The sequence below is a fragment of the Danio rerio genome, chromosome 14 (assembly GCF_052040795.2).
Source record: "Danio rerio strain M-AB ecotype USA chromosome 14, GRCz13ab, whole genome shotgun sequence".
Taxonomy (NCBI): Eukaryota; Metazoa; Chordata; class Actinopteri; order Cypriniformes; family Danionidae; genus Danio; species Danio rerio.
Window position 1 is genome coordinate 12190037 of NC_141034.1, and position 20043 is coordinate 12210079.

General features: G+C 39.3%; 1 long non-coding RNA gene and 8 other non-coding genes across 10 annotated transcripts in view; 1 reads left to right on the forward strand and 8 right to left on the reverse strand.

The window, feature by feature from the left end:
• Nucleotides 1-20043, forward strand: part of LOC147840776 (uncharacterized) — a 1215461-nt gene that overhangs the window by 1068313 nt on the left and 127105 nt on the right. The window lies entirely within an intron of this gene.
• Nucleotides 881-1102, reverse strand: LOC141377721 (small nucleolar RNA U3). Its single transcript, XR_015508153.1, has one exon. It is a non-coding gene; the product is annotated as a small nucleolar RNA U3 (small nucleolar RNA).
• LOC137487649 (small nucleolar RNA U3) lies at nucleotides 3386-3607 on the reverse strand. Its single transcript, XR_015508154.1, has one exon. It is a non-coding gene; the product is annotated as a small nucleolar RNA U3 (small nucleolar RNA).
• On the reverse strand, nucleotides 5891-6115 carry LOC141377724 (small nucleolar RNA U3). The gene has a single exon (XR_015508157.1). It is a non-coding gene; the product is annotated as a small nucleolar RNA U3 (small nucleolar RNA).
• On the reverse strand, nucleotides 8399-8614 carry LOC137487642 (small nucleolar RNA U3). The gene has a single exon (XR_015508131.1). It is a non-coding gene; the product is annotated as a small nucleolar RNA U3 (small nucleolar RNA).
• Nucleotides 10932-11147, reverse strand: LOC141377713 (small nucleolar RNA U3). The gene has a single exon (XR_015508141.1). It is a non-coding gene; the product is annotated as a small nucleolar RNA U3 (small nucleolar RNA).
• Nucleotides 13428-13643, reverse strand: LOC141377725 (small nucleolar RNA U3). The gene has a single exon (XR_015508158.1). It is a non-coding gene; the product is annotated as a small nucleolar RNA U3 (small nucleolar RNA).
• LOC141377716 (small nucleolar RNA U3) lies at nucleotides 15922-16137 on the reverse strand. The gene has a single exon (XR_015508145.1). It is a non-coding gene; the product is annotated as a small nucleolar RNA U3 (small nucleolar RNA).
• LOC141377719 (small nucleolar RNA U3) lies at nucleotides 18413-18628 on the reverse strand. The gene has a single exon (XR_015508151.1). It is a non-coding gene; the product is annotated as a small nucleolar RNA U3 (small nucleolar RNA).

The window sequence follows — 20043 nt, forward strand, 5'->3', positions numbered from 1 at the left end:
AAAATAATAATAATAGTAAAAACGTAAAATTGCTTATTTTTGTTAGCATTTTTATACATGCTTTATCATTTCCACACAAATGATGGCAGTTAAATCCTCACAACAAGTTAGCATGACATATCGGAGGATTTTGAAAAAACAAAGCAATTGTTATTGGATTTAATATATAGTGTTCAGTATTTCTAAAAGCGACATTTAGGTTCTCGACTTTTGGAAGATTTTGAAGATGTGTTACAGTTGCCACTTTTGTCAGTACCACACTTTTTTTCTGCCAACGACAAAAAAAAAAAAAAAAAAGGCAGCGTGGTTCGATTTTGGAATGTAAAATGGCGTTCGGTGTGATCGGACCACTTTTACCGAAAGTTTATCATATGCTGAAGAATACTAGCTGTGCAGATAGCTCATGGGTTTGTTTCGAAGCTTTGAAAGGCTATTTTCACCCATCACTACCATAATAATAATGTTTTGTTTAATGTGATATTTCTTTAGGATGTGGTTTCCACGAAATATGTATTTCTATTTTCCCTTTGCTGCTTTTATTCACGTCATATTAATCTCAACTTTTGGTTCGTTTTCTACCAATAGATTTTCCTTCAGTAAATATTCTTGGATTAACATTCTAGTGGTTAAATCGTAGACTTAAGTTTATTTTTACTCTATGCAGTAACATTTTTGGTATACACAATCTAGATGCACGTTGTTAAAATCTACACCTACATCGCAGTTCCTTTGTCAAGAACAGCAGAGCTTTAGTTGTCAAATTCAACATAGATCATGCTTTCTCAAGCAACTCGATATCCAGCCTTGCTAGCACCGTCGACAAGACTTATTGAAGAGCATTCTTAGATGATTCAGTCTGATATTAACAATTTTATCTTGAGCCACTCTGCTCATACTCTTTTCCTCCTCTGTTGTGACACACAACGAGGAACATTCATCAATGATCCAGAACACATGAATTGAATCATCTCTCTGCATCTGATTCACGCTAAGAAAAGAGTATCAAGAATCATCATCATCATCGTGGTTTGGGAGACTCAACACTTTAGAAACACATTTCCTAGTTAAGAACTATAGAAATGATCCCTGAAAGTATAGTCTTAACTTCCCAACTGCAGAAGGAGCTGGAGTCGCTTCCGACCCTCACGGTCTTAGTGACGGTTACTTCAACACAAGCACTCACTCACATGCACGAAACAGTGATTAGAAAAGTAACACCTGCAACGTTTTTTGTCTTTAAAAATGATGTACGCTTAAAATATGTGAACACTTTGAACACATGCAGCTGTAAAAATGCATTTAATAACTCTTGTTAATAACTAAAGTTGGTAAATTGTGCGTAATCTATTTGTATGTAATTTGATAATTATGTACCCTCTTCTCTGTGTTTTTTTTCTTTCTTTTCTTTTTCTTTGGTGGTGGGCCTTACCGCCAATAATGATGAGACGACCTACAGAGAGGAGGTGCACACTCTGACGCAGCGGTGTCAGGTAAACCACCTCTCGCTCAACACCAGCAAAACCAAGAAGCTGGTGGTGGATTTCAGGAGATAGAAGAAAGCACACACTCTTATCGCCATCAACGGGACGCCAGTAGAGAGAGTCAGCACTTTCAAGTTTCTTGGACTCCACATCGTTGAGGATTTGACATGGACTGCTCACACAAACTCCGTGCTGAGAAAGGCACAACAACGTCTCTTCTTCCTCGGGCGTTTCAAGAGATTTGGAATGAGCCCCCATATTCTCCGCACGTTCTACACCTGGATTGTGGAGAGCATCCTGACTGGCTGTATCACCACCTGGTATGGTAACAGCACCAGCGGCAATCGCAAAGGCCTGCATTGGATTGTGCGAACTGCTGGATGCGTAGTAGGAGTTGAGCCTCAATCCCTCCCTCCCTCAAGAACATCTACACCACGCAGTGCATGAGGAAAGCCAAGAGAATCATCAACGACTCTATCCACCCAAGCCATAGACTTTTCTCTCTTCTTGCCTTCAGGCAGACGGTTCCGCAGAATCCGGTCACGCACCAGCCGACTGAAGGAAGGCTTCTTCCCTCAGACCATAAGGCCGTTGAACACTTAACACACCTCACACAGACTCTTCCATACCCCTCAGTGCACACCATCAATATGTAGCATGCACTACACTTTAACCAATCCATACTTGAAACAATACTGTCTTCAGCTATGGGTACACCTATTCATTGTACATATCGCTGTCAACACTGCCAATTTTACATTGTCCTGTTTTTTGGAAGTGTGCTGTTGTATGTTGTTGTATTCTGCACTGTCTCTGTGTTGCTCTATTTGTATTTTGCTCTGTCTCGAGCCAGCAGCTAAGCTTTTATTCATCATAGCACACGTGCTGCTGATGATGTGACAATAAATGTGATTTGATTCATTTTCTTAATTTGTTTTACTTATTTATTCCATTGTTGTTAAGAAATGTCAAGTAAGTTAGTTGTATAAGAAAAGTGTACATGCTGGTTCTTCTTAGTAAAAAAAAAATAATAATAATAGTAAAAACGTAAAATTGCTTATTTTTGTTAGCATTTTTATACATGCTTTATCATTTCCACACAAATGATGGCAGTTAAATCCTCACAACAAGTTAGCATGACATATCGGAGGATTTTGAAAAAACAAAGCAATTGTTATTGGATTTAATATATAGTGTTCAGTATTTCTAAAAGCGACATTTAGGTTCTCGACTTTTGGAAGATTTTGAAGATGTGTTACAGTTGCCACTTTTGTCAGTACCACACTTTTTTTCTGCCAACGACAAAAAAAAAAAAAAAAAAGGCAGCGTGGTTCGATTTTGGAATGTAAAATGGCGTTCGGTGTGATCGGACCACTTTTACCGAAAGTTTATCATATGCTGAAGAATACTAGCTGTGCAGATAGCTCATGGGTTTGTTTCGAAGCTTTGAAAGGCTATTTTCACCCATCACTACCATAATAATAATGTTTTGTTTAATGTGATATTTCTTTAGGATGTGGTTTCCACGAAATATGTATTTCTATTTTCCCTTTGCTGCTTTTATTCACGTCATATTAATCTCAACTTTTGGTTCGTTTTCTACCAATAGATTTTCCTTCAGTAAATATTCTTGGATTAACATTCTAGTGGTTAAATCGTAGACTTAAGTTTATTTTTACTCTATGCAGTAACATTTTTGGTATACACAATCTAGATGCACGTTGTTAAAATCTACACCTACATCGCAGTTCCTTTGTCAAGAACAGCAGAGCTTTAGTTGTCAAATTCAACATAGATCATGCTTTCTCAAGCAACTCGATATCCAGCCTTGCTAGCACCGTCGACAAGACTTATTGAAGAGCATTCTTAGATGATTCAGTCTGATATTAACAATTTTATCTTGAGCCACTCTGCTCATACTCTTTTCCTCCTCTGTTGTGACACACAACGAGGAACATTCATCAATGATCCAGAACACATGAATTGAATCATCTCTCTGCATCTGATTCACGCTAAGAAAAGAGTATCAAGAATCATCATCATCATCGTGGTTTGGGAGACTCAACACTTTAGAAACACATTTCCTAGTTAAGAACTATAGAAATGATCCCTGAAAGTATAGTCTTAACTTCCCAACTGCAGAAGGAGCTGGAGTCGCTTCCGACCCTCACGGTCTTAGTGACGGTTACTTCAACACAAGCACTCACTCACATGCACGAAACAGTGATTAGAAAAGTAACACCTGCAACGTTTTTTGTCTTTAAAAATGATGTACGCTTAAAATATGTGAACACTTTGAACACATGCAGCTGTAAAAATGCATTTAATAACTCTTGTTAATAACTAAAGTTGGTAAATTGTGCGTAATCTATTTGTATGTAATTTGATAATTATGTACCCTCTTCTCTGTGTTTTTTTTCTTTCTTTTCTTTTTCTTTGGTGGTGGGCCTTACCGCCAATAATGATGAGACGACCTACAGAGAGGAGGTGCACACTCTGACGCAGCGGTGTCAGGTAAACCACCTCTCGCTCAACACCAGCAAAACCAAGAAGCTGGTGGTGGATTTCAGGAGATAGAAGAAAGCACACACTCTTATCGCCATCAACGGGACGCCAGTAGAGAGAGTCAGCACTTTCAAGTTTCTTGGACTCCACATCGTTGAGGATTTGACATGGACTGCTCACACAAACTCCGTGCTGAGAAAGGCACAACAACGTCTCTTCTTCCTCGGGCGTTTCAAGAGATTTGGAATGAGCCCCCATATTCTCCGCACGTTCTACACCTGGATTGTGGAGAGCATCCTGACTGGCTGTATCACCACCTGGTATGGTAACAGCACCAGCGGCAATCGCAAAGGCCTGCATTGGATTGTGCGAACTGCTGGATGCGTAGTAGGAGTTGAGCCTCAATCCCTCCCTCCCTCAAGAACATCTACACCACGCAGTGCATGAGGAAAGCCAAGAGAATCATCAACGACTCTATCCACCCAAGCCATAGACTTTTCTCTCTTCTTGCCTTCAGGCAGACGGTTCCGCAGAATCCGGTCACGCACCAGCCGACTGAAGGAAGGCTTCTTCCCTCAGACCATAAGGCCGTTGAACACTTAACACACCTCACACAGACTCTTCCATACCCCTCAGTGCACACCATCAATATGTAGCATGCACTACACTTTAACCAATCCATACTTGAAACAATACTGTCTTCAGCTATGGGTACACCTATTCATTGTACATATCGCTGTCAACACTGCCAATTTTACATTGTCCTGTTTTTTGGAAGTGTGCTGTTGTATGTTGTTGTATTCTGCACTGTCTCTGTGTTGCTCTATTTGTATTTTGCTCTGTCTCGAGCCAGCAGCTAAGCTTTTATTCATCATAGCACACGTGCTGCTGATGATGTGACAATAAATGTGATTTGATTCATTTTCTTAATTTGTTTTACTTATTTATTCCATTGTTGTTAAGAAATGTCAAGTAAGTTAGTTGTATAAGAAAAGTGTACATGCTGGTTCTTCTTAGTAAAAAAAAAATAATAATAATAGTAAAAACGTAAAATTGCTTATTTTTGTTAGCATTTTTATACATGCTTTATCATTTCCACACAAATGATGGCAGTTAAATCCTCACAACAAGTTAGCATGACATATCGGAGGATTTTGAAAAAACAAAGCAATTGTTATTGGATTTAATATATAGTGTTCAGTATTTCTAAAAGCGACATTTAGGTTCTCGACTTTTGGAAGATTTTGAAGATGTGTTACAGTTGCCACTTTTGTCAGTACCACACTTTTTTTCTGCCAACGACAAAAAAAAAAAAAAAAAAGGCAGCGTGGTTCGATTTTGGAATGTAAAATGGCGTTCGGTGTGATCGGACCACTTTTACCGAAAGTTTATCATATGCTGAAGAATACTAGCTGTGCAGATAGCTCATGGGTTTGTTTCGAAGCTTTGAAAGGCTATTTTCACCCATCACTACCATAATAATAATGTTTTGTTTAATGTGATATTTCTTTAGGATGTGGTTTCCACGAAATATGTATTTCTATTTTCCCTTTGCTGCTTTTATTCACGTCATATTAATCTCAACTTTTGGTTCGTTTTCTACCAATAGATTTTCCTTCAGTAAATATTCTTGGATTAACATTCTAGTGGTTAAATCGTAGACTTAAGTTTATTTTTACTCTATGCAGTAACATTTTTGGTATACACAATCTAGATGCACGTTGTTAAAATCTACACCTACATCGCAGTTCCTTTGTCAAGAACAGCAGAGCTTTAGTTGTCAAATTCAACATAGATCATGCTTTCTCAAGCAACTCGATATCCAGCCTTGCTAGCACCGTCGACAAGACTTATTGAAGAGCATTCTTAGATGATTCAGTCTGATATTAACAATTTTATCTTGAGCCACTCTGCTCATACTCTTTTCCTCCTCTGTTGTGACACACAACGAGGAACATTCATCAATGATCCAGAACACATGAATTGAATCATCTCTCTGCATCTGATTCACGCTAAGAAAAGAGTATCAAGAATCATCATCATCATCATCGTGGTTTGGGAGACTCAACACTTTAGAAACACATTTCCTAGTTAAGAACTATAGAAATGATCCCTGAAAGTATAGTCTTAACTTCCCAACTGCAGAAGGAGCTGGAGTCGCTTCCGACCCTCACGGTCTTAGTGACGGTTACTTCAACACAAGCACTCACTCACATGCACGAAACAGTGATTAGAAAAGTAACACCTGCAACGTTTTTTGTCTTTAAAAATGATGTACGCTTAAAATATGTGAACACTTTGAACACATGCAGCTGTAAAAATGCATTTAATAACTCTTGTTAATAACTAAAGTTGGTAAATTGTGCGTAATCTATTTGTATGTAATTTGATAATTATGTACCCTCTTCTCTGTGTTTTTTTTCTTTCTTTTCTTTTTCTTTGGTGGTGGGCCTTACCGCCAATAATGATGAGACGACCTACAGAGAGGAGGTGCACACTCTGACGCAGCGGTGTCAGGTAAACCACCTCTCGCTCAACACCAGCAAAACCAAGAAGCTGGTGGTGGATTTCAGGAGATAGAAGAAAGCACACACTCTTATCGCCATCAACGGGACGCCAGTAGAGAGAGTCAGCACTTTCAAGTTTCTTGGACTCCACATCGTTGAGGATTTGACATGGACTGCTCACACAAACTCCGTGCTGAGAAAGGCACAACAACGTCTCTTCTTCCTCGGGCGTTTCAAGAGATTTGGAATGAGCCCCCATATTCTCCGCACGTTCTACACCTGGATTGTGGAGAGCATCCTGACTGGCTGTATCACCACCTGGTATGGTAACAGCACCAGCGGCAATCGCAAAGGCCTGCATTGGATTGTGCGAACTGCTGGATGCGTAGTAGGAGTTGAGCCTCAATCCCTCCCTCCCTCAAGAACATCTACACCACGCAGTGCATGAGGAAAGCCAAGAGAATCATCAACGACTCTATCCACCCAAGCCATAGACTTTTCTCTCTTCTTGCCTTCAGGCAGACGGTTCCGCAGAATCCGGTCACGCACCAGCCGACTGAAGGAAGGCTTCTTCCCTCAGACCATAAGGCCGTTGAACACTTAACACACCTCACACAGACTCTTCCATACCCCTCAGTGCACACCATCAATATGTAGCATGCACTACACTTTAACCAATCCATACTTGAAACAATACTGTCTTCAGCTATGGGTACACCTATTCATTGTACATATCGCTGTCAACACTGCCAATTTTACATTGTCCTGTTTTTTGGAAGTGTGCTGTTGTATGTTGTTGTATTCTGCACTGTCTCTGTGTTGCTCTATTTGTATTTTGCTCTGTCTCGAGCCAGCAGCTAAGCTTTTATTCATCATAGCACACGTGCTGCTGATGATGTGACAATAAATGTGATTTGATTCATTTTCTTAATTTGTTTTACTTATTTATTCCATTGTTGTTAAGAAATGTCAAGTAAGTTAGTTGTATAAGAAAAGTGTACATGCTGGTTCTTCTTAGTAAAAAAAAAATAATAATAATAGTAAAAACGTAAAATTGCTTATTTTTGTTAGCATTTTTATACATGCTTTATCATTTCCACACAAATGATGGCAGTTAAATCCTCACAACAAGTTAGCATGACATATCGGAGGATTTTGAAAAAACAAAGCAATTGTTATTGGATTTAATATATAGTGTTCAGTATTTCTAAAAGCGACATTTAGGTTCTCGACTTTTGGAAGATTTTGAAGATGTGTTACAGTTGCCACTTTTGTCAGTACCACACTTTTTTTCTGCCAACGACAAAAAAAAAAAAAAAAAAGGCAGCGTGGTGCGATTTTGGAATGTAAAATCGCGTTCGGTGTGATCGAACCACTTTTACCGAAAGTTTATCATATGCTGAAGAATACTATCTGTGCAGATAGCTCATGGGTTTGTTTCGAAGCTTTGAAAGGCTATTTTCACCCATCACTACCATAATAATAATGTTTTGTTTAATGTGATATTTCTTTAGGATGTGGTTTCCACGAAATATGTATTTCTATTTTCCCTTTGCTGCTTTTATTCACATCATATTAATCTCAACTTTTGGTTCGTTTTCTACCAATAGATTTTCCTTCAGTAAATATTCTTGGATTAACATTCTAGTGGTTAAATCGTAGACTTAAGTTTATTTTTACTCTATGCAGTAACATTTTTGGCATACACAATCTAGATGCACGTTGTTAAAATCTACACCTACATCGCAGTTCCTTTGTCAAGAACAGCAGAGCTTTGGTTATCAAATTCAACATAGATCATGCTTTCTCAAGCAACACGATATCCAGCCTTGCTAGCACCGTCGACAAGACTTATTAAAGAGCATTCTTAGATGATTCAATCTGATATTAACAATTTTATCTTGAGCCACTCTGCTCATACTCTTTTCCTCCTCTGTTGTGAGACACAACGAGGAACATTCATCAATGATCCAGAGCACATGAATTGAATCATCTCTCTGCATCTGATTCACGCTAAGAAAAGAGTATCAAGAATCATCATCGTGGTTTGGGAGACTCATCACTTTAGAAACACATTTCCTAGTTAAGAACTATAGAAATGATCCCTGAAAGTATAGTCTTAACTTCCCAACTGCAGAAGGAGCTGGAGTCACTTCCGACCCTCACGGTCTTAGTGACGGTTACTTCAACACAAGCACTCACTCACATGCACGAAACAGTGATTAGAAAAGTAACACCTGCAACGTTTTTTGTCTTTAAAAATGATGTACGCTTAAAATATGTGAACACTTTGAACACATGCAGCTGTAAAAATGCATTTAATAACTCTTGTTAATAACTAAAGTTGGTAAATTGTGCGTAATCTATTTGTATGTAATTTGATAATTATGTACCCTCTTCTCTGTGTTTTTTTTCTTTCTTTTCTTTTTCTTTGGTGGTGGGCCTTACCGCCAATAATGATGAGACGACCTACAGAGAGTAGGTGCACACTCTGACGCAGCGGTGTAAGGATAACCACCTCTCGCTCAACACCAGCAAAACCAAGAAGCTGGTGGTGTATTTCAGGAGATAGAAGAAAGCACACACTCTTATCGCCATCAACGGGACGCCAGTAGAGAGAGTCAGCACTTTCAAGTTTCTTGGAATCCTCATCGCTGAGGATTTAACATGGACTGCTCACACAAACTCCGTGCTGAGGAAGGCACAACAACGCCTCTTCTTCCTCGGGCGTTTCAAGAGATTTGGAATGAGCCCCCATATTCTCCGCTCGTTCTACACCTGGATTGTGGAGAGCATCCTGACTGGCTGTATCACCACCTGGTATGGTAACAGCACCAGCGGCAATCGCAAAGGCCTGCATTGGATTGTGCGAACTGCTGCATGCGTAGTAGGAGTTGAGCCTCCCTCCCTCCAGAACATCTACACCACGCAGTGCATGAGAAAAGCCAAGAGAATCATCAGCGACTCTATCCACCCAAGCCATAGACTTTTCTCTCTGCTGCCTTCAGGCAGACGGTTCCGCAGAATCCGGTCACGCACCAGCCGACTGAAGGAAGGCTTCTTCCCTCAGACCATAAGGCCGTTGAACACTTAACACACCTCACACAGACTCTTCCATACCCCTCAGTGCACACCATCAATATGTAGCATGCACTACACTTTAACCAATCCATACCAATATGTAGCATGCACTACACTTTAACCAATCCATACTTGAAACAATACTGTCTTCAGCTATGGGTACACCTATTCATTGTACATATCGCTGTCAACACTGCCAATTTTACATTGTCCTGTTTTTTGGAAGTGTGCTGTTGTATGTTGTTGTATTCTGCACTGTCTCTGTGTTGCTCTATTTGTATTTTGCTCTGTCTCGAGCCAGCAGCTAAGCTTTTATTCATCATAGCACACGTGCTGCTGATGATGTGACAATAAATGTGATTTGATTTATTTTTCTTTATTTGTTTTACTTATTTATTCCATTGTTGTTAAGAAATGTCAAGTAATTTAGTTGTATAAGAAAAGTGTACATGCTGGTTCTTCTTAGTAAAAAAAAAAATAATAATAATAGTAAAAACGTAAAATTGCTTATTTTTGTTAGCATTTTTATACATGCTTTATCATTTCCACACAAATGATGGCAGTTAAATCCTCACAACAAGTTAGCATGACATATCGGAGGATTTTGAAAAAACAAAGCAATTGTTATTGGATTTAATATATAGTGTTCAGTTTTTCTAAAAGCGACATTTAGGTTCTCGACTTTTGGAAGATTTTGAAGATGTGTTACAGTTGCCACTTTTGTCAGTACCACACTTTTTTTCTGCCAACGACAAAAAAAAAAAAAAAAAAAAAGGCAGCGTGGTGCGATTTTGGAATGTAAAATGGCGTTCGGTGTGATCGGACCACTTTTAACGAAAGTTTATCATATGCTGAAGAATACTAGCTGTGCAGATAGCTCATGGGTTTGTTTCGAAGCTTTGAAAGGCTATTTTCACCCATCACTACCATAATAATAATGTTTTGTTTAATGTGATATTTCTTTAGGATGTGGTTTCCACGAAATATGTATTTCTATTTTCCCTTTGCTGCTTTTATTCACGTCATATTAATCTCAACTTTTGGTTCGTTTTCTACCAATAGATTTTCCTTCAGTAAATATTCTTGGATTAACATTCTAGTGGTTGAATCGTAGACTTAAGTTTATTTTTACTCTATGCAGTAACATTTTTGGCATACACAATCTAGATGCACGTTGTTAAAATCTACACCTACATCGCAGTTCCTTTGTCAAGAACAGCAGAGCTTTAGTTATCAAATTCAATATAGATCATGCTTTCTCAAGCAATACGATATCCAGCCTTGCTAGCACCGTCGACAAGACCTATTGAAGAGCATTCTTAGATGATTCAGTCTGATATTAACAATTTTATCTTGAGCCACTCTGCTCATACTCTTTTCCTCCTCTGTTGTGAGACACAACGAGGAACATTCATCAATGATCCAGAGCACATGAATTGAATCATCTCTCTGCATCTGATTCACGCTAAGAAAAGAGCATCAAGAATCATCATCGTGGTTTGGGAGACTCATCACTTTAGAAACACATTTCCTAGTTAAGAACTATAGAAATGATCCCTGAAAGTATAGTCTTAACTTCCCAACTGCAGAAGGAGCTGGAGTCGCTTCCGACCCTCACGGTCTTAGTGACGGTTACTTCAACACAAGCACTCACTCACATGCACGAAACAGTGATTAGAAAAGTAACACCTGCAACGTTTTTTGTCTTTAAAAATGATGTACGCTTAAAATATGTGAACACTTTGAACACATGCAGCTGTAAAAATGCATTTAATAACTCTTGTTAATAACTAAAGTTGGTAAATTGTGCGTAATCTATTTGTATGTAATTTGATAATTATGTACCCTCTTCTCTGTGTTTTTTTTCTTTCTTTTCTTTTTCTTTGGTGGTGGGCCTTACCGCCAATAATGATGAGACGACCTACAGAGAGGAGGTGCACACTCTGACGCAGCGGTGTCAGGTAAACCACCTCTCGCTCAACACCAGCAAAACCAAGAAGCTGGTGGTGTATTTCAGGAGATAGAAGAAAGCACACACTCTTATCGCCATCAACGGGACGCCAGTAGAGAGAGTCAGCACTTTCAAGTTTTTTGGAATCCACTTCGCTGAGGATTTGACATGGACTGCTCACACAAACTCCGTGCTGAGGAAGGCACAACAACGCCTCTTCTTCCTCGGGCGTTTCAAGAGATTTGGAATGAGCCCCCATATTCTCCGCTCGTTCTACACCTGGACTGTGGAGAGCATCCTGACTGGCTGTATCACCACCTGGTATGGTAACAGCACCAGCGGCAATCACAAAGGCCTGCATTGGATTGTGCGAACTGCTGGATGCGTAGTAGGAGTTGAGCCTCCCTCCCTCCAGAACATCTACACCACGCAGTGCATGAGAAAAGCCAAGAGAATCATCAGCGACTCTATCCACCCAAGCCATAGACTTTTCTCTCTGCTGCCTTCAGGCAGACGGTTCCGCAGAATCTGGTCACGCACCAGCCGACTGAAGGAAGGCTTCTTCCCTCAGACCATAAGGCCGTTGAACACTTAACACACCTCACACAGACTCTTCCATACCCCTCAGTGCACACCATCAATATGTAGCATGCACTACAATTTAACCAATCCATACTTGAAACAATACTGTCTTCAGCTATGGGTACACCTATTCATTGTACATATCGCTGTCAACACTGCCAATTTTACATTGTCCTGTTTTTTGGAAGTGTGCTGTTGTATGTTGTTGTATTCTGCACTGTCTCTGTGTTGCTCTATTTGTATTTTGCTCTGTCTCGAGCCAGCAGCTAAGCTTTTATTCATCATAGCACACGTGCTGCTGATGATGTGACAATAAATGTGATTTGATTTATTTTTCTTTATTTGTTTTACTTATTTATTCCATTGTTGTTAAGAAATGTCAAGTAATTTAGTTGTATAAGAAAAGTGTACATGCTGGTTCTTCTTAGTAAAAAAAAATAATAATAATAATAGTAAAAACGTAAAATTGCTTATTTTTGTTAGCATTTTTATACATGCTTTATCATTTCCACACAAATGATGGCAGTTAAATCCTCACAACAGGTTAGCATGACATATCGGAGGATTTTGAAAAAACAAAGCAATTGTTATTGGATTTAATATATAGTGTTCAGTTTTTCTAAAAGCGACATTTAGGTTCTCGACTTTTGGAAGATTTTGAAGATGTGTTACAGTTGCCACTTTTGACAGTACCACACTTTTTTTCTGCCAACGACAAAAAAAAAAAAAAAAAAAAAGGCAGCGTGGTGCGATTTTGGAATGTAAAATGGCGTTCGGTGTGATCGGACCACTTTTACCGAAAGTTTATCATATGCTGAAGAATACTAGCTGTGCAGACAGCTCATGGGTTTGTTTCGAAGCTTTGAAAGGCTATTTTCACCCATCACTACCATAATAATAATGTTTTGTTTAATGTGATATTTCTTTAGGATGTGGTTTCCATGAAATATGTATTTCTATTTTCCCTTTGCTGCTTTTATTCACGTCATATTAATCTCAACTTTTGGTTCGTTTTCTACCAATAGATTTTCCTTCAGTAAACATTCTTGGATTAACATTCTAGTGGTTAAATCGTAGACTTAAGTTTATTTTTACTCTATGCAGTAACATTTTTGGCATACACAATCTAGATGCACGTTGTTAAAATCTACACCTACATCGCAGTTCCTTTGTCAAGAAGAGCAGAGCTTTAGTTGTCAAATTCAACATAGATCATGCTTTGTCAAGCAACACGATATCCAGCCTTGCTAGCACCATCGACAAGACTTACTGAAAAGCATTCTTAGATGATTCAGTCTGATATTAACAATTTTATCTTGAGCCACTCTGCTCATACTCTTTTCCTCCTCTGTTGTGAGACACAACGAGGAATATTCATGAATGATCCAGAGCACATGAATTGAATCATCTCTCTGCATCTGATACACGCTAAGATAAGAGTATCAAGAATCATCATCGTGGTTTGGGAGACTCATCACTTTAGAAACACATTTCCTAGTTAAGAACTATAGAAATGATCCCTGAAAGTATAGTCTTAACATCCCAACTGCAGAAGGAGCTGGAGTCACTTCCGACCCTCACGGTCTTAGTGACGGTTACTTCAACACAAGCACTCACTCACATGCACAAAACAGTGATTAGAAAAGTAACACCTGCAACGTTTTTTGTCTTTAAAAATGATGTACGCTTAAAATATGTGAACACTTTGAACACATGCAGCTGTAAAAATGCATTTAATAACTCTTGTTAATAACTAAAGTTGGTAAATTGTGCGTAATCTATTTGTATGTAATTTGATAATTATGTACCCTCTTCTCTGTTTTTTTTCTTTCTTTTCTTTTTCTTTGGTGGTGGGCCTTACCGCCAATAATGATGAGACGACCTACAGAGAGGAGGTGCACACTCTGACGCAGCGGTGTCAGGAAAACCACCTCTCACTCAACACCAGCAAAACCAAGAAGCTGGTGGTGGATTTCAGGAGATAGAAGAAAGCACACACTCTTATCGCCATCGACGGGACGCCAGTAGAGAGAGTCAGCACTTTCAAGTTTCTTGGACTCCACATCGTTGAGGATTTGACATGGACTGCTCACACAAACTCCGTGCTGAGAAAGCCACAACAACGTCTCTTCTTCCTCGGGCGTTTCAAGAGATTTGGAATGAGCCCCCATATTCTCCGCACGTTCTACACCTGGATTGTGGAGAGCATCCTGACTGGCTGTATCACCACCTGGTATGGTAACAGCACCAGCGGCAATCGCAAAGGCCTGCATTGGATTGTGCAAACTGCTGGATGCGTAGTAGGAGTTGAGCCTCCCTCCCTCCCTCCAGAACATCTACACCACGCAGTGCATGAGGAAAGCCAAGAGAATCATCAACGACTCTATCCACCCAAGCCATAGACTTTTCTCTCTTCTTGCCTTCAGGCAGACGGTTCCGCAGAATCCGGTCACGCACCAGCCGACTGAAGGAAGGCTTCTTCCCTCAGACCATAAGGCCGTTGAACACTTAACACACCTCACACAGACTCTTCCATACCCCTCAGTGCACACCATCAATATGTAGCATGCACTGCACTTTAACCAATCCATACTTGAAACAATACTGTCTTCAGCTATGGGTACACCTATTCATTGTACATATCGCTGTCAACACTGCCAATTTTACATTGTCCTGTTTTTTGGAAGTGTGCTGTTGTATGTTGTTGTATTCTGCACTGTCTCTGTGTTGCTCTATTTGTATTTTGCTCTGTCTCGAGCCAGCAGCTAAGCTTTTATTCATCATAGCACACGTGCTGCTGATGATGTGACAATAAATGTGATTTGATTTATTTTTCTTTATTTGTTTTACTTATTTATTCCATTGTTGTTAAGAAATGTCAAGTAATTTAGTTGTATAAGAAAAGTGTACATGCTGGTTCTTCTTAGTAAAAAAAAAATAATAATTTTAATAATAAAAACGTAAAATTGCTTATTTTTGTTAGCATTTTTATACATGCTTTATCATTTCCACACAAATGATGGCAGTTAAATCATCACAAGTTAGCATGACATATCGGAGGATTTTGAAAAAACAAAGCAATTGTTATTGGATTTAATATATAGTGTTCAGTATTTCTAAAAGCGACATTTAGGTTCTCGACTTTTGGAAGATTTTGAAGATGTGTTACAGTTGCCACTTTTGTCAGTACCACACTTTTTTTCTGCCAACGACAAAAAAAAAAAAAAAAAGGCAGCGTGGTGCGATTTTGGAATGTAAAATGGCGTTCGGTGTGATCGGACCACTTTTACCGAAAGTTTATCATATGCTGAAGAATACTAGCTGTGCAGATAGCTCATGGGTTTGTTTCGAAGCTTTGAAAGGCTATTTTCACCCATCACTACCATAATAATAATGTTTTGTTTAATGTGATATTTCTTTAGGATGTGGTTTCCACGAAATATGTATTTCTATTTTCCCTTTGCTGCTTTTATTCACGTCATATTAATCTCAACTTTTGGTTCGTTTTCTACCAATAGATTTTCCTTCAGTAAATATTCTTGGATTAACATTCTAGTGGTTGAATCGTAGACTTAAGTTTATTTTTACTCTATGCAGTAACATTTTTGGCATACACAATCTAGATGCACGTTGTTAAAATCTACACCTACATCGCAGTTCCTTTGTCAAGAACAGCAGAGCTTTAGTTATCAAATTCAATATAGATCATGCTTTCTCAAGCAATACGATATCCAGCCCTTGCTAGCAACGTCAACAAGACCTATTGAAGAGCATTCTTAGATGATTCAGTCTGATATTAACAATTTTATCTTGAGCCACTCTGCTCAAACTCTTTTCCTCCTCTGTTGTGAGACACAACGAGGAACATTCATCAATGATCCAGAGCACATGAATTGAATCATCTCTCTGCATCTGATTCACGCTAAGAAAAGAGTATCAAGAATCATCATCGTGGTTTGGGAGACTCATCACTTTAGAAACACATTTCCTAGTTAAGAACTATAGAAATGATCCCTGAAAGTATAGTCTTAACATCCCAACTGCAGAAGGAGCTGGAGTCACTTCCGACCCTCACGGTCTTAGTGACAGTTACTTCAACACAAGCACTCACTCACATGCACAAAACAGTGATTAGAAAAGTAACACCTGCAACGTTTTTTGTCTTTAAAAATGATGTACGCTTAAAATATGTGAACACTTTGAACACATGCAGCTGTAAAAATGCATTTAATAACTCTTGTTAATAACTAAAGTTGGTAAATTGTGCGTAATCTATTTGTATGTAATTTGATAATTATGTACCCTCTTCTCTGTGTTTTTTTTCTTTCTTTTTCTTTGGTGGTGGGCCTTACCGCCAATAATGATGAGACGACCTACAGAGAGGAGGTGCACACTCTGACGCAGCGGTGTCAGGTAAACCACCTCTCGCTCAACACCAGCAAAACCAAGAAGCTGGTGGTGTATTTCAGGAGATAGAAGAAAGCACACACTCTTATCGCCATCAACGGGACGCCAGTAGAGAGAGTCAGCACTTTCAAGTTTCTTGGAATCCACTTCGCTGAGGATTTGACATGGACTGCTCACACAAACTCCGTGCTGAGGAAGGCACAACAACGCCTCTTCTTCCTCGGGCGTTTCAAGAGATTTGGAATGAGCCCCCATATTCTCCGCTCGTTCTACACCTGGACTGTGGAGAGCATCCTGACTGGCTGTATCACCACCTGGTATGGTAACAGCACCAGCGGCAATCGCAAAGGCCTGCATTGGATTGTGCGAACTGCTGGATGCGTAGTAGGAGTTGAGCCTCCCTCCCTCCAGAACATCTACACCACGCAGTGCATGAGAAAAGCCAAGAGAATCATCAGCGACTCTATCCACCCAAGCCATAGACTTTTCTCTCTGCTGCCTTCAGGCAGACGGTTCCGCAGAATCCGGTCACGCACCAGCCGACTGAAGGAAGGCTTCTTCCCTCAGACCATAAGGCCGTTGAACACTTAACACACCTCACACAGACTCTTCCATACCCCTCAGTGCACACCATCAATATGTAGCATGCACTACACTTTAACCAATCCATACTTGAAACAATACTGTCTTCAGCTATGGGTACACCTATTCATTGTACATATCGCTGTCAACACTGCCAATTTTACATTGTCCTGTTTTTTGGAAGTGTGCTGTTGTATGTTGTTGTATTCTGCACTGTCTCTGTGTTGCTCTATTTGTATTTTGCTCTGTCTCGAGCCAGCAGCTAAGCTTTTATTCATCATAGCACACGTGCTGCTGATGATGTGACAATAAATGTGATTTGATTTATTTTTCTTTATTTGTTTTACTTATTTATTCCATTGTTGTTAAGAAATGTCAAGTAATTTAGTTGTATAAGAAAAGTGTACATGCTGGTTCTTCTTAGTAAAAAAAAAAATAATAATAATAGTAAAAACGTAAAATTGCTTATTTTTGTTAGCATTTTTATACATGCTTTATCATTTCCACACAAATGATGGCAGTTAAATCCTCACAACAGGTTAGCATGACATATCGGAGGATTTTGAAAAAACAAAGCAATTGTTATTGGATTTAATATATAGTGTTCAGTTTTTCTAAAAGCGACATTTAGGTTCTCGACTTTTGGAAGATTTTGAAGATGTGTTACAGTTGCCACTTTTGTCAGTACCACACTTTTTTTCTGCCAACGACAAAAAAAAAAAAAAAAAAAAAAGGCAGCGTGGTGCGATTTTGGAATGTAAAATCGCGTTCGGTGTGATCGGACCACTTTTACCGAAAGTTTATCATATGCTGAAGAATACTAGCTGTGCAGATAGCTCATGGGTTTGTTTCGAAGCTTTGAAAGGCTATTTTCACCCATCACTACCATAATAATAATGTTTTGTTTAATGTGATATTTCTTTAGGATGTGGTTTCCATGAAATATGTATTTCTATTTTCCCTTTGCTGCTTTTATTCACGTCATATTAATCTCAACTTTTGGTTCGTTTTCTACCAATAGATTTTCCTTCAGTAAACATTCTTGGATTAACATTCTAGTGGTTAAATCGTAGACTTAAGTTTATTTTTACTCTATGCAGTAACATTTTTGGCATACACAATCTAGATGCACGTTGTTAAAATCTACACCTACATCGCAGTTCCTTTGTCAAGAACAGCAGAGCTTTAGTTGTCAAATTCAACATAGATCATACTTTGTCAAGCAACACGATATCCAGCCTTGCTAGCACCGTCGACAAGACTTATTGAAGAGCATTCTTAGATGATTCAGTCTGATATTAACAATTTTATCTTGAGCCACTCTGCTCATACTCTTTTCCTCCTCTGTTGTGAGACACAACGAGGAATATTCATCAATGATCCAGAACACATGAATTGAATCACCTCTCTGCATCTGATTCACGCTAAGAAAAGAGTATCAAGAATCATCATCGTGGTTTGAGAGACTCATCACTTTAGAAACACATTTCCTAGTTAAGAACTATAGAAATGATCCCTGAAAGTATAGTCTTAACTTCCCAACTGCAGAAGGAGCTGGAGTCGCTTCCGACCCTCACGGTCTTAGTGACGGTTACTTCAACACAAGCACTCACTCACATGCACAAAACAGTGATTAGAAAAGTAACACCTGCAACGTTTTTTGTCTTTAAAAATGATGTACGCTTAAAATATGTGAACACTTTGAACACATGCAGCTGTAAAAATGCATTTAATAACTCTTGTTAATAACTAAAGTTGGTAAATTGTGCGTAATCTATTTGTATGTAATTTGATAATTATGTACCCTCTTCTCTGTGTTTTTTTTTCTTTCTTTTCTTTTTCTTTGGTGGTGGGCCTTACCGCCAATAATGATGAGACGACCTACAGAGAGGAGGTGCACACTCTGACGCAGCGGTGTCAGGAAAACCACCTCTCACTCAACACCAGCAAAACCAAGAAGCTGGTGGTGGATTTCAGGAGATAGAAGAAAGCACACACTCTTATCGCCATCAACAGGACGCCAGTAGAGAGAGTCAGCACTTTCAAGTTTCTTGGACTCCACATCGTTGAGGATTTGACATGGACTGCTCACACAAACTCCGTGCTGAGAAAGGCACAACAACGTCTCTTCTTCCTCGGGCGTTTCAAGAGATTTGGAATGAGCCCCCATATTCTCCGCACGTTCTACACCTGGATTGTGGAGAGCATCCTGACTGGCTGTATCACCACCTGGTATGGTAACAGCACCAGCGGCAATCGCAAAGGCCTGCATTGGATTGTGCGAACTGCTGGATGCGTAGTAGGAGTTGAGCCTCCCTCCCTCCAGAACATCTACACCACGCAGTGCATGAGGAAAGCCAAGAGAATCATCAACGACTCTATCCACCCAAGCCATAGACTTTTCTCTCTTCTTGCCTTCAGGCAGACGGTTCCGCAGAATCCGGTCACGCACCAGCCGACTGAAGGAAGGCTTCTTCCCTCAGACCATAAGGCCGTTGAACACTTAACACACCTCACACAGACTCTTCCATACCCCTCAGTGCACACCATCAATATGTAGCATGCACTGCACTTTAACCAATCCATACTTGAAACAATACTGTCTTCAGCTATGGGTACACCTATTCATTGTACATATCGCTGTCAACACTGCCAATTTTACATTGTCCTGTTTTTTGGAAGTGTGCTGTTGTATGTTGTTGTATTCTGCACTGTCTCTGTGTTGCTCTATTTGTATTTTGCTCTGTCTCGAGCCAGCAGCTAAGCTTTTATTCATCATAGCACACGTGCTGCTGATGATGTGACAATAAATGTGATTTGATTTAGTTTTCTTTATTTGTTTTACTTATTTATTCCATTGTTGTTAAGAAATGTCAAGGAATTTAGTTGTATAAGAAAAGTGTACATGCTGGTTCTTCTTAGTAAAAAAAATAATAATAATAATAGT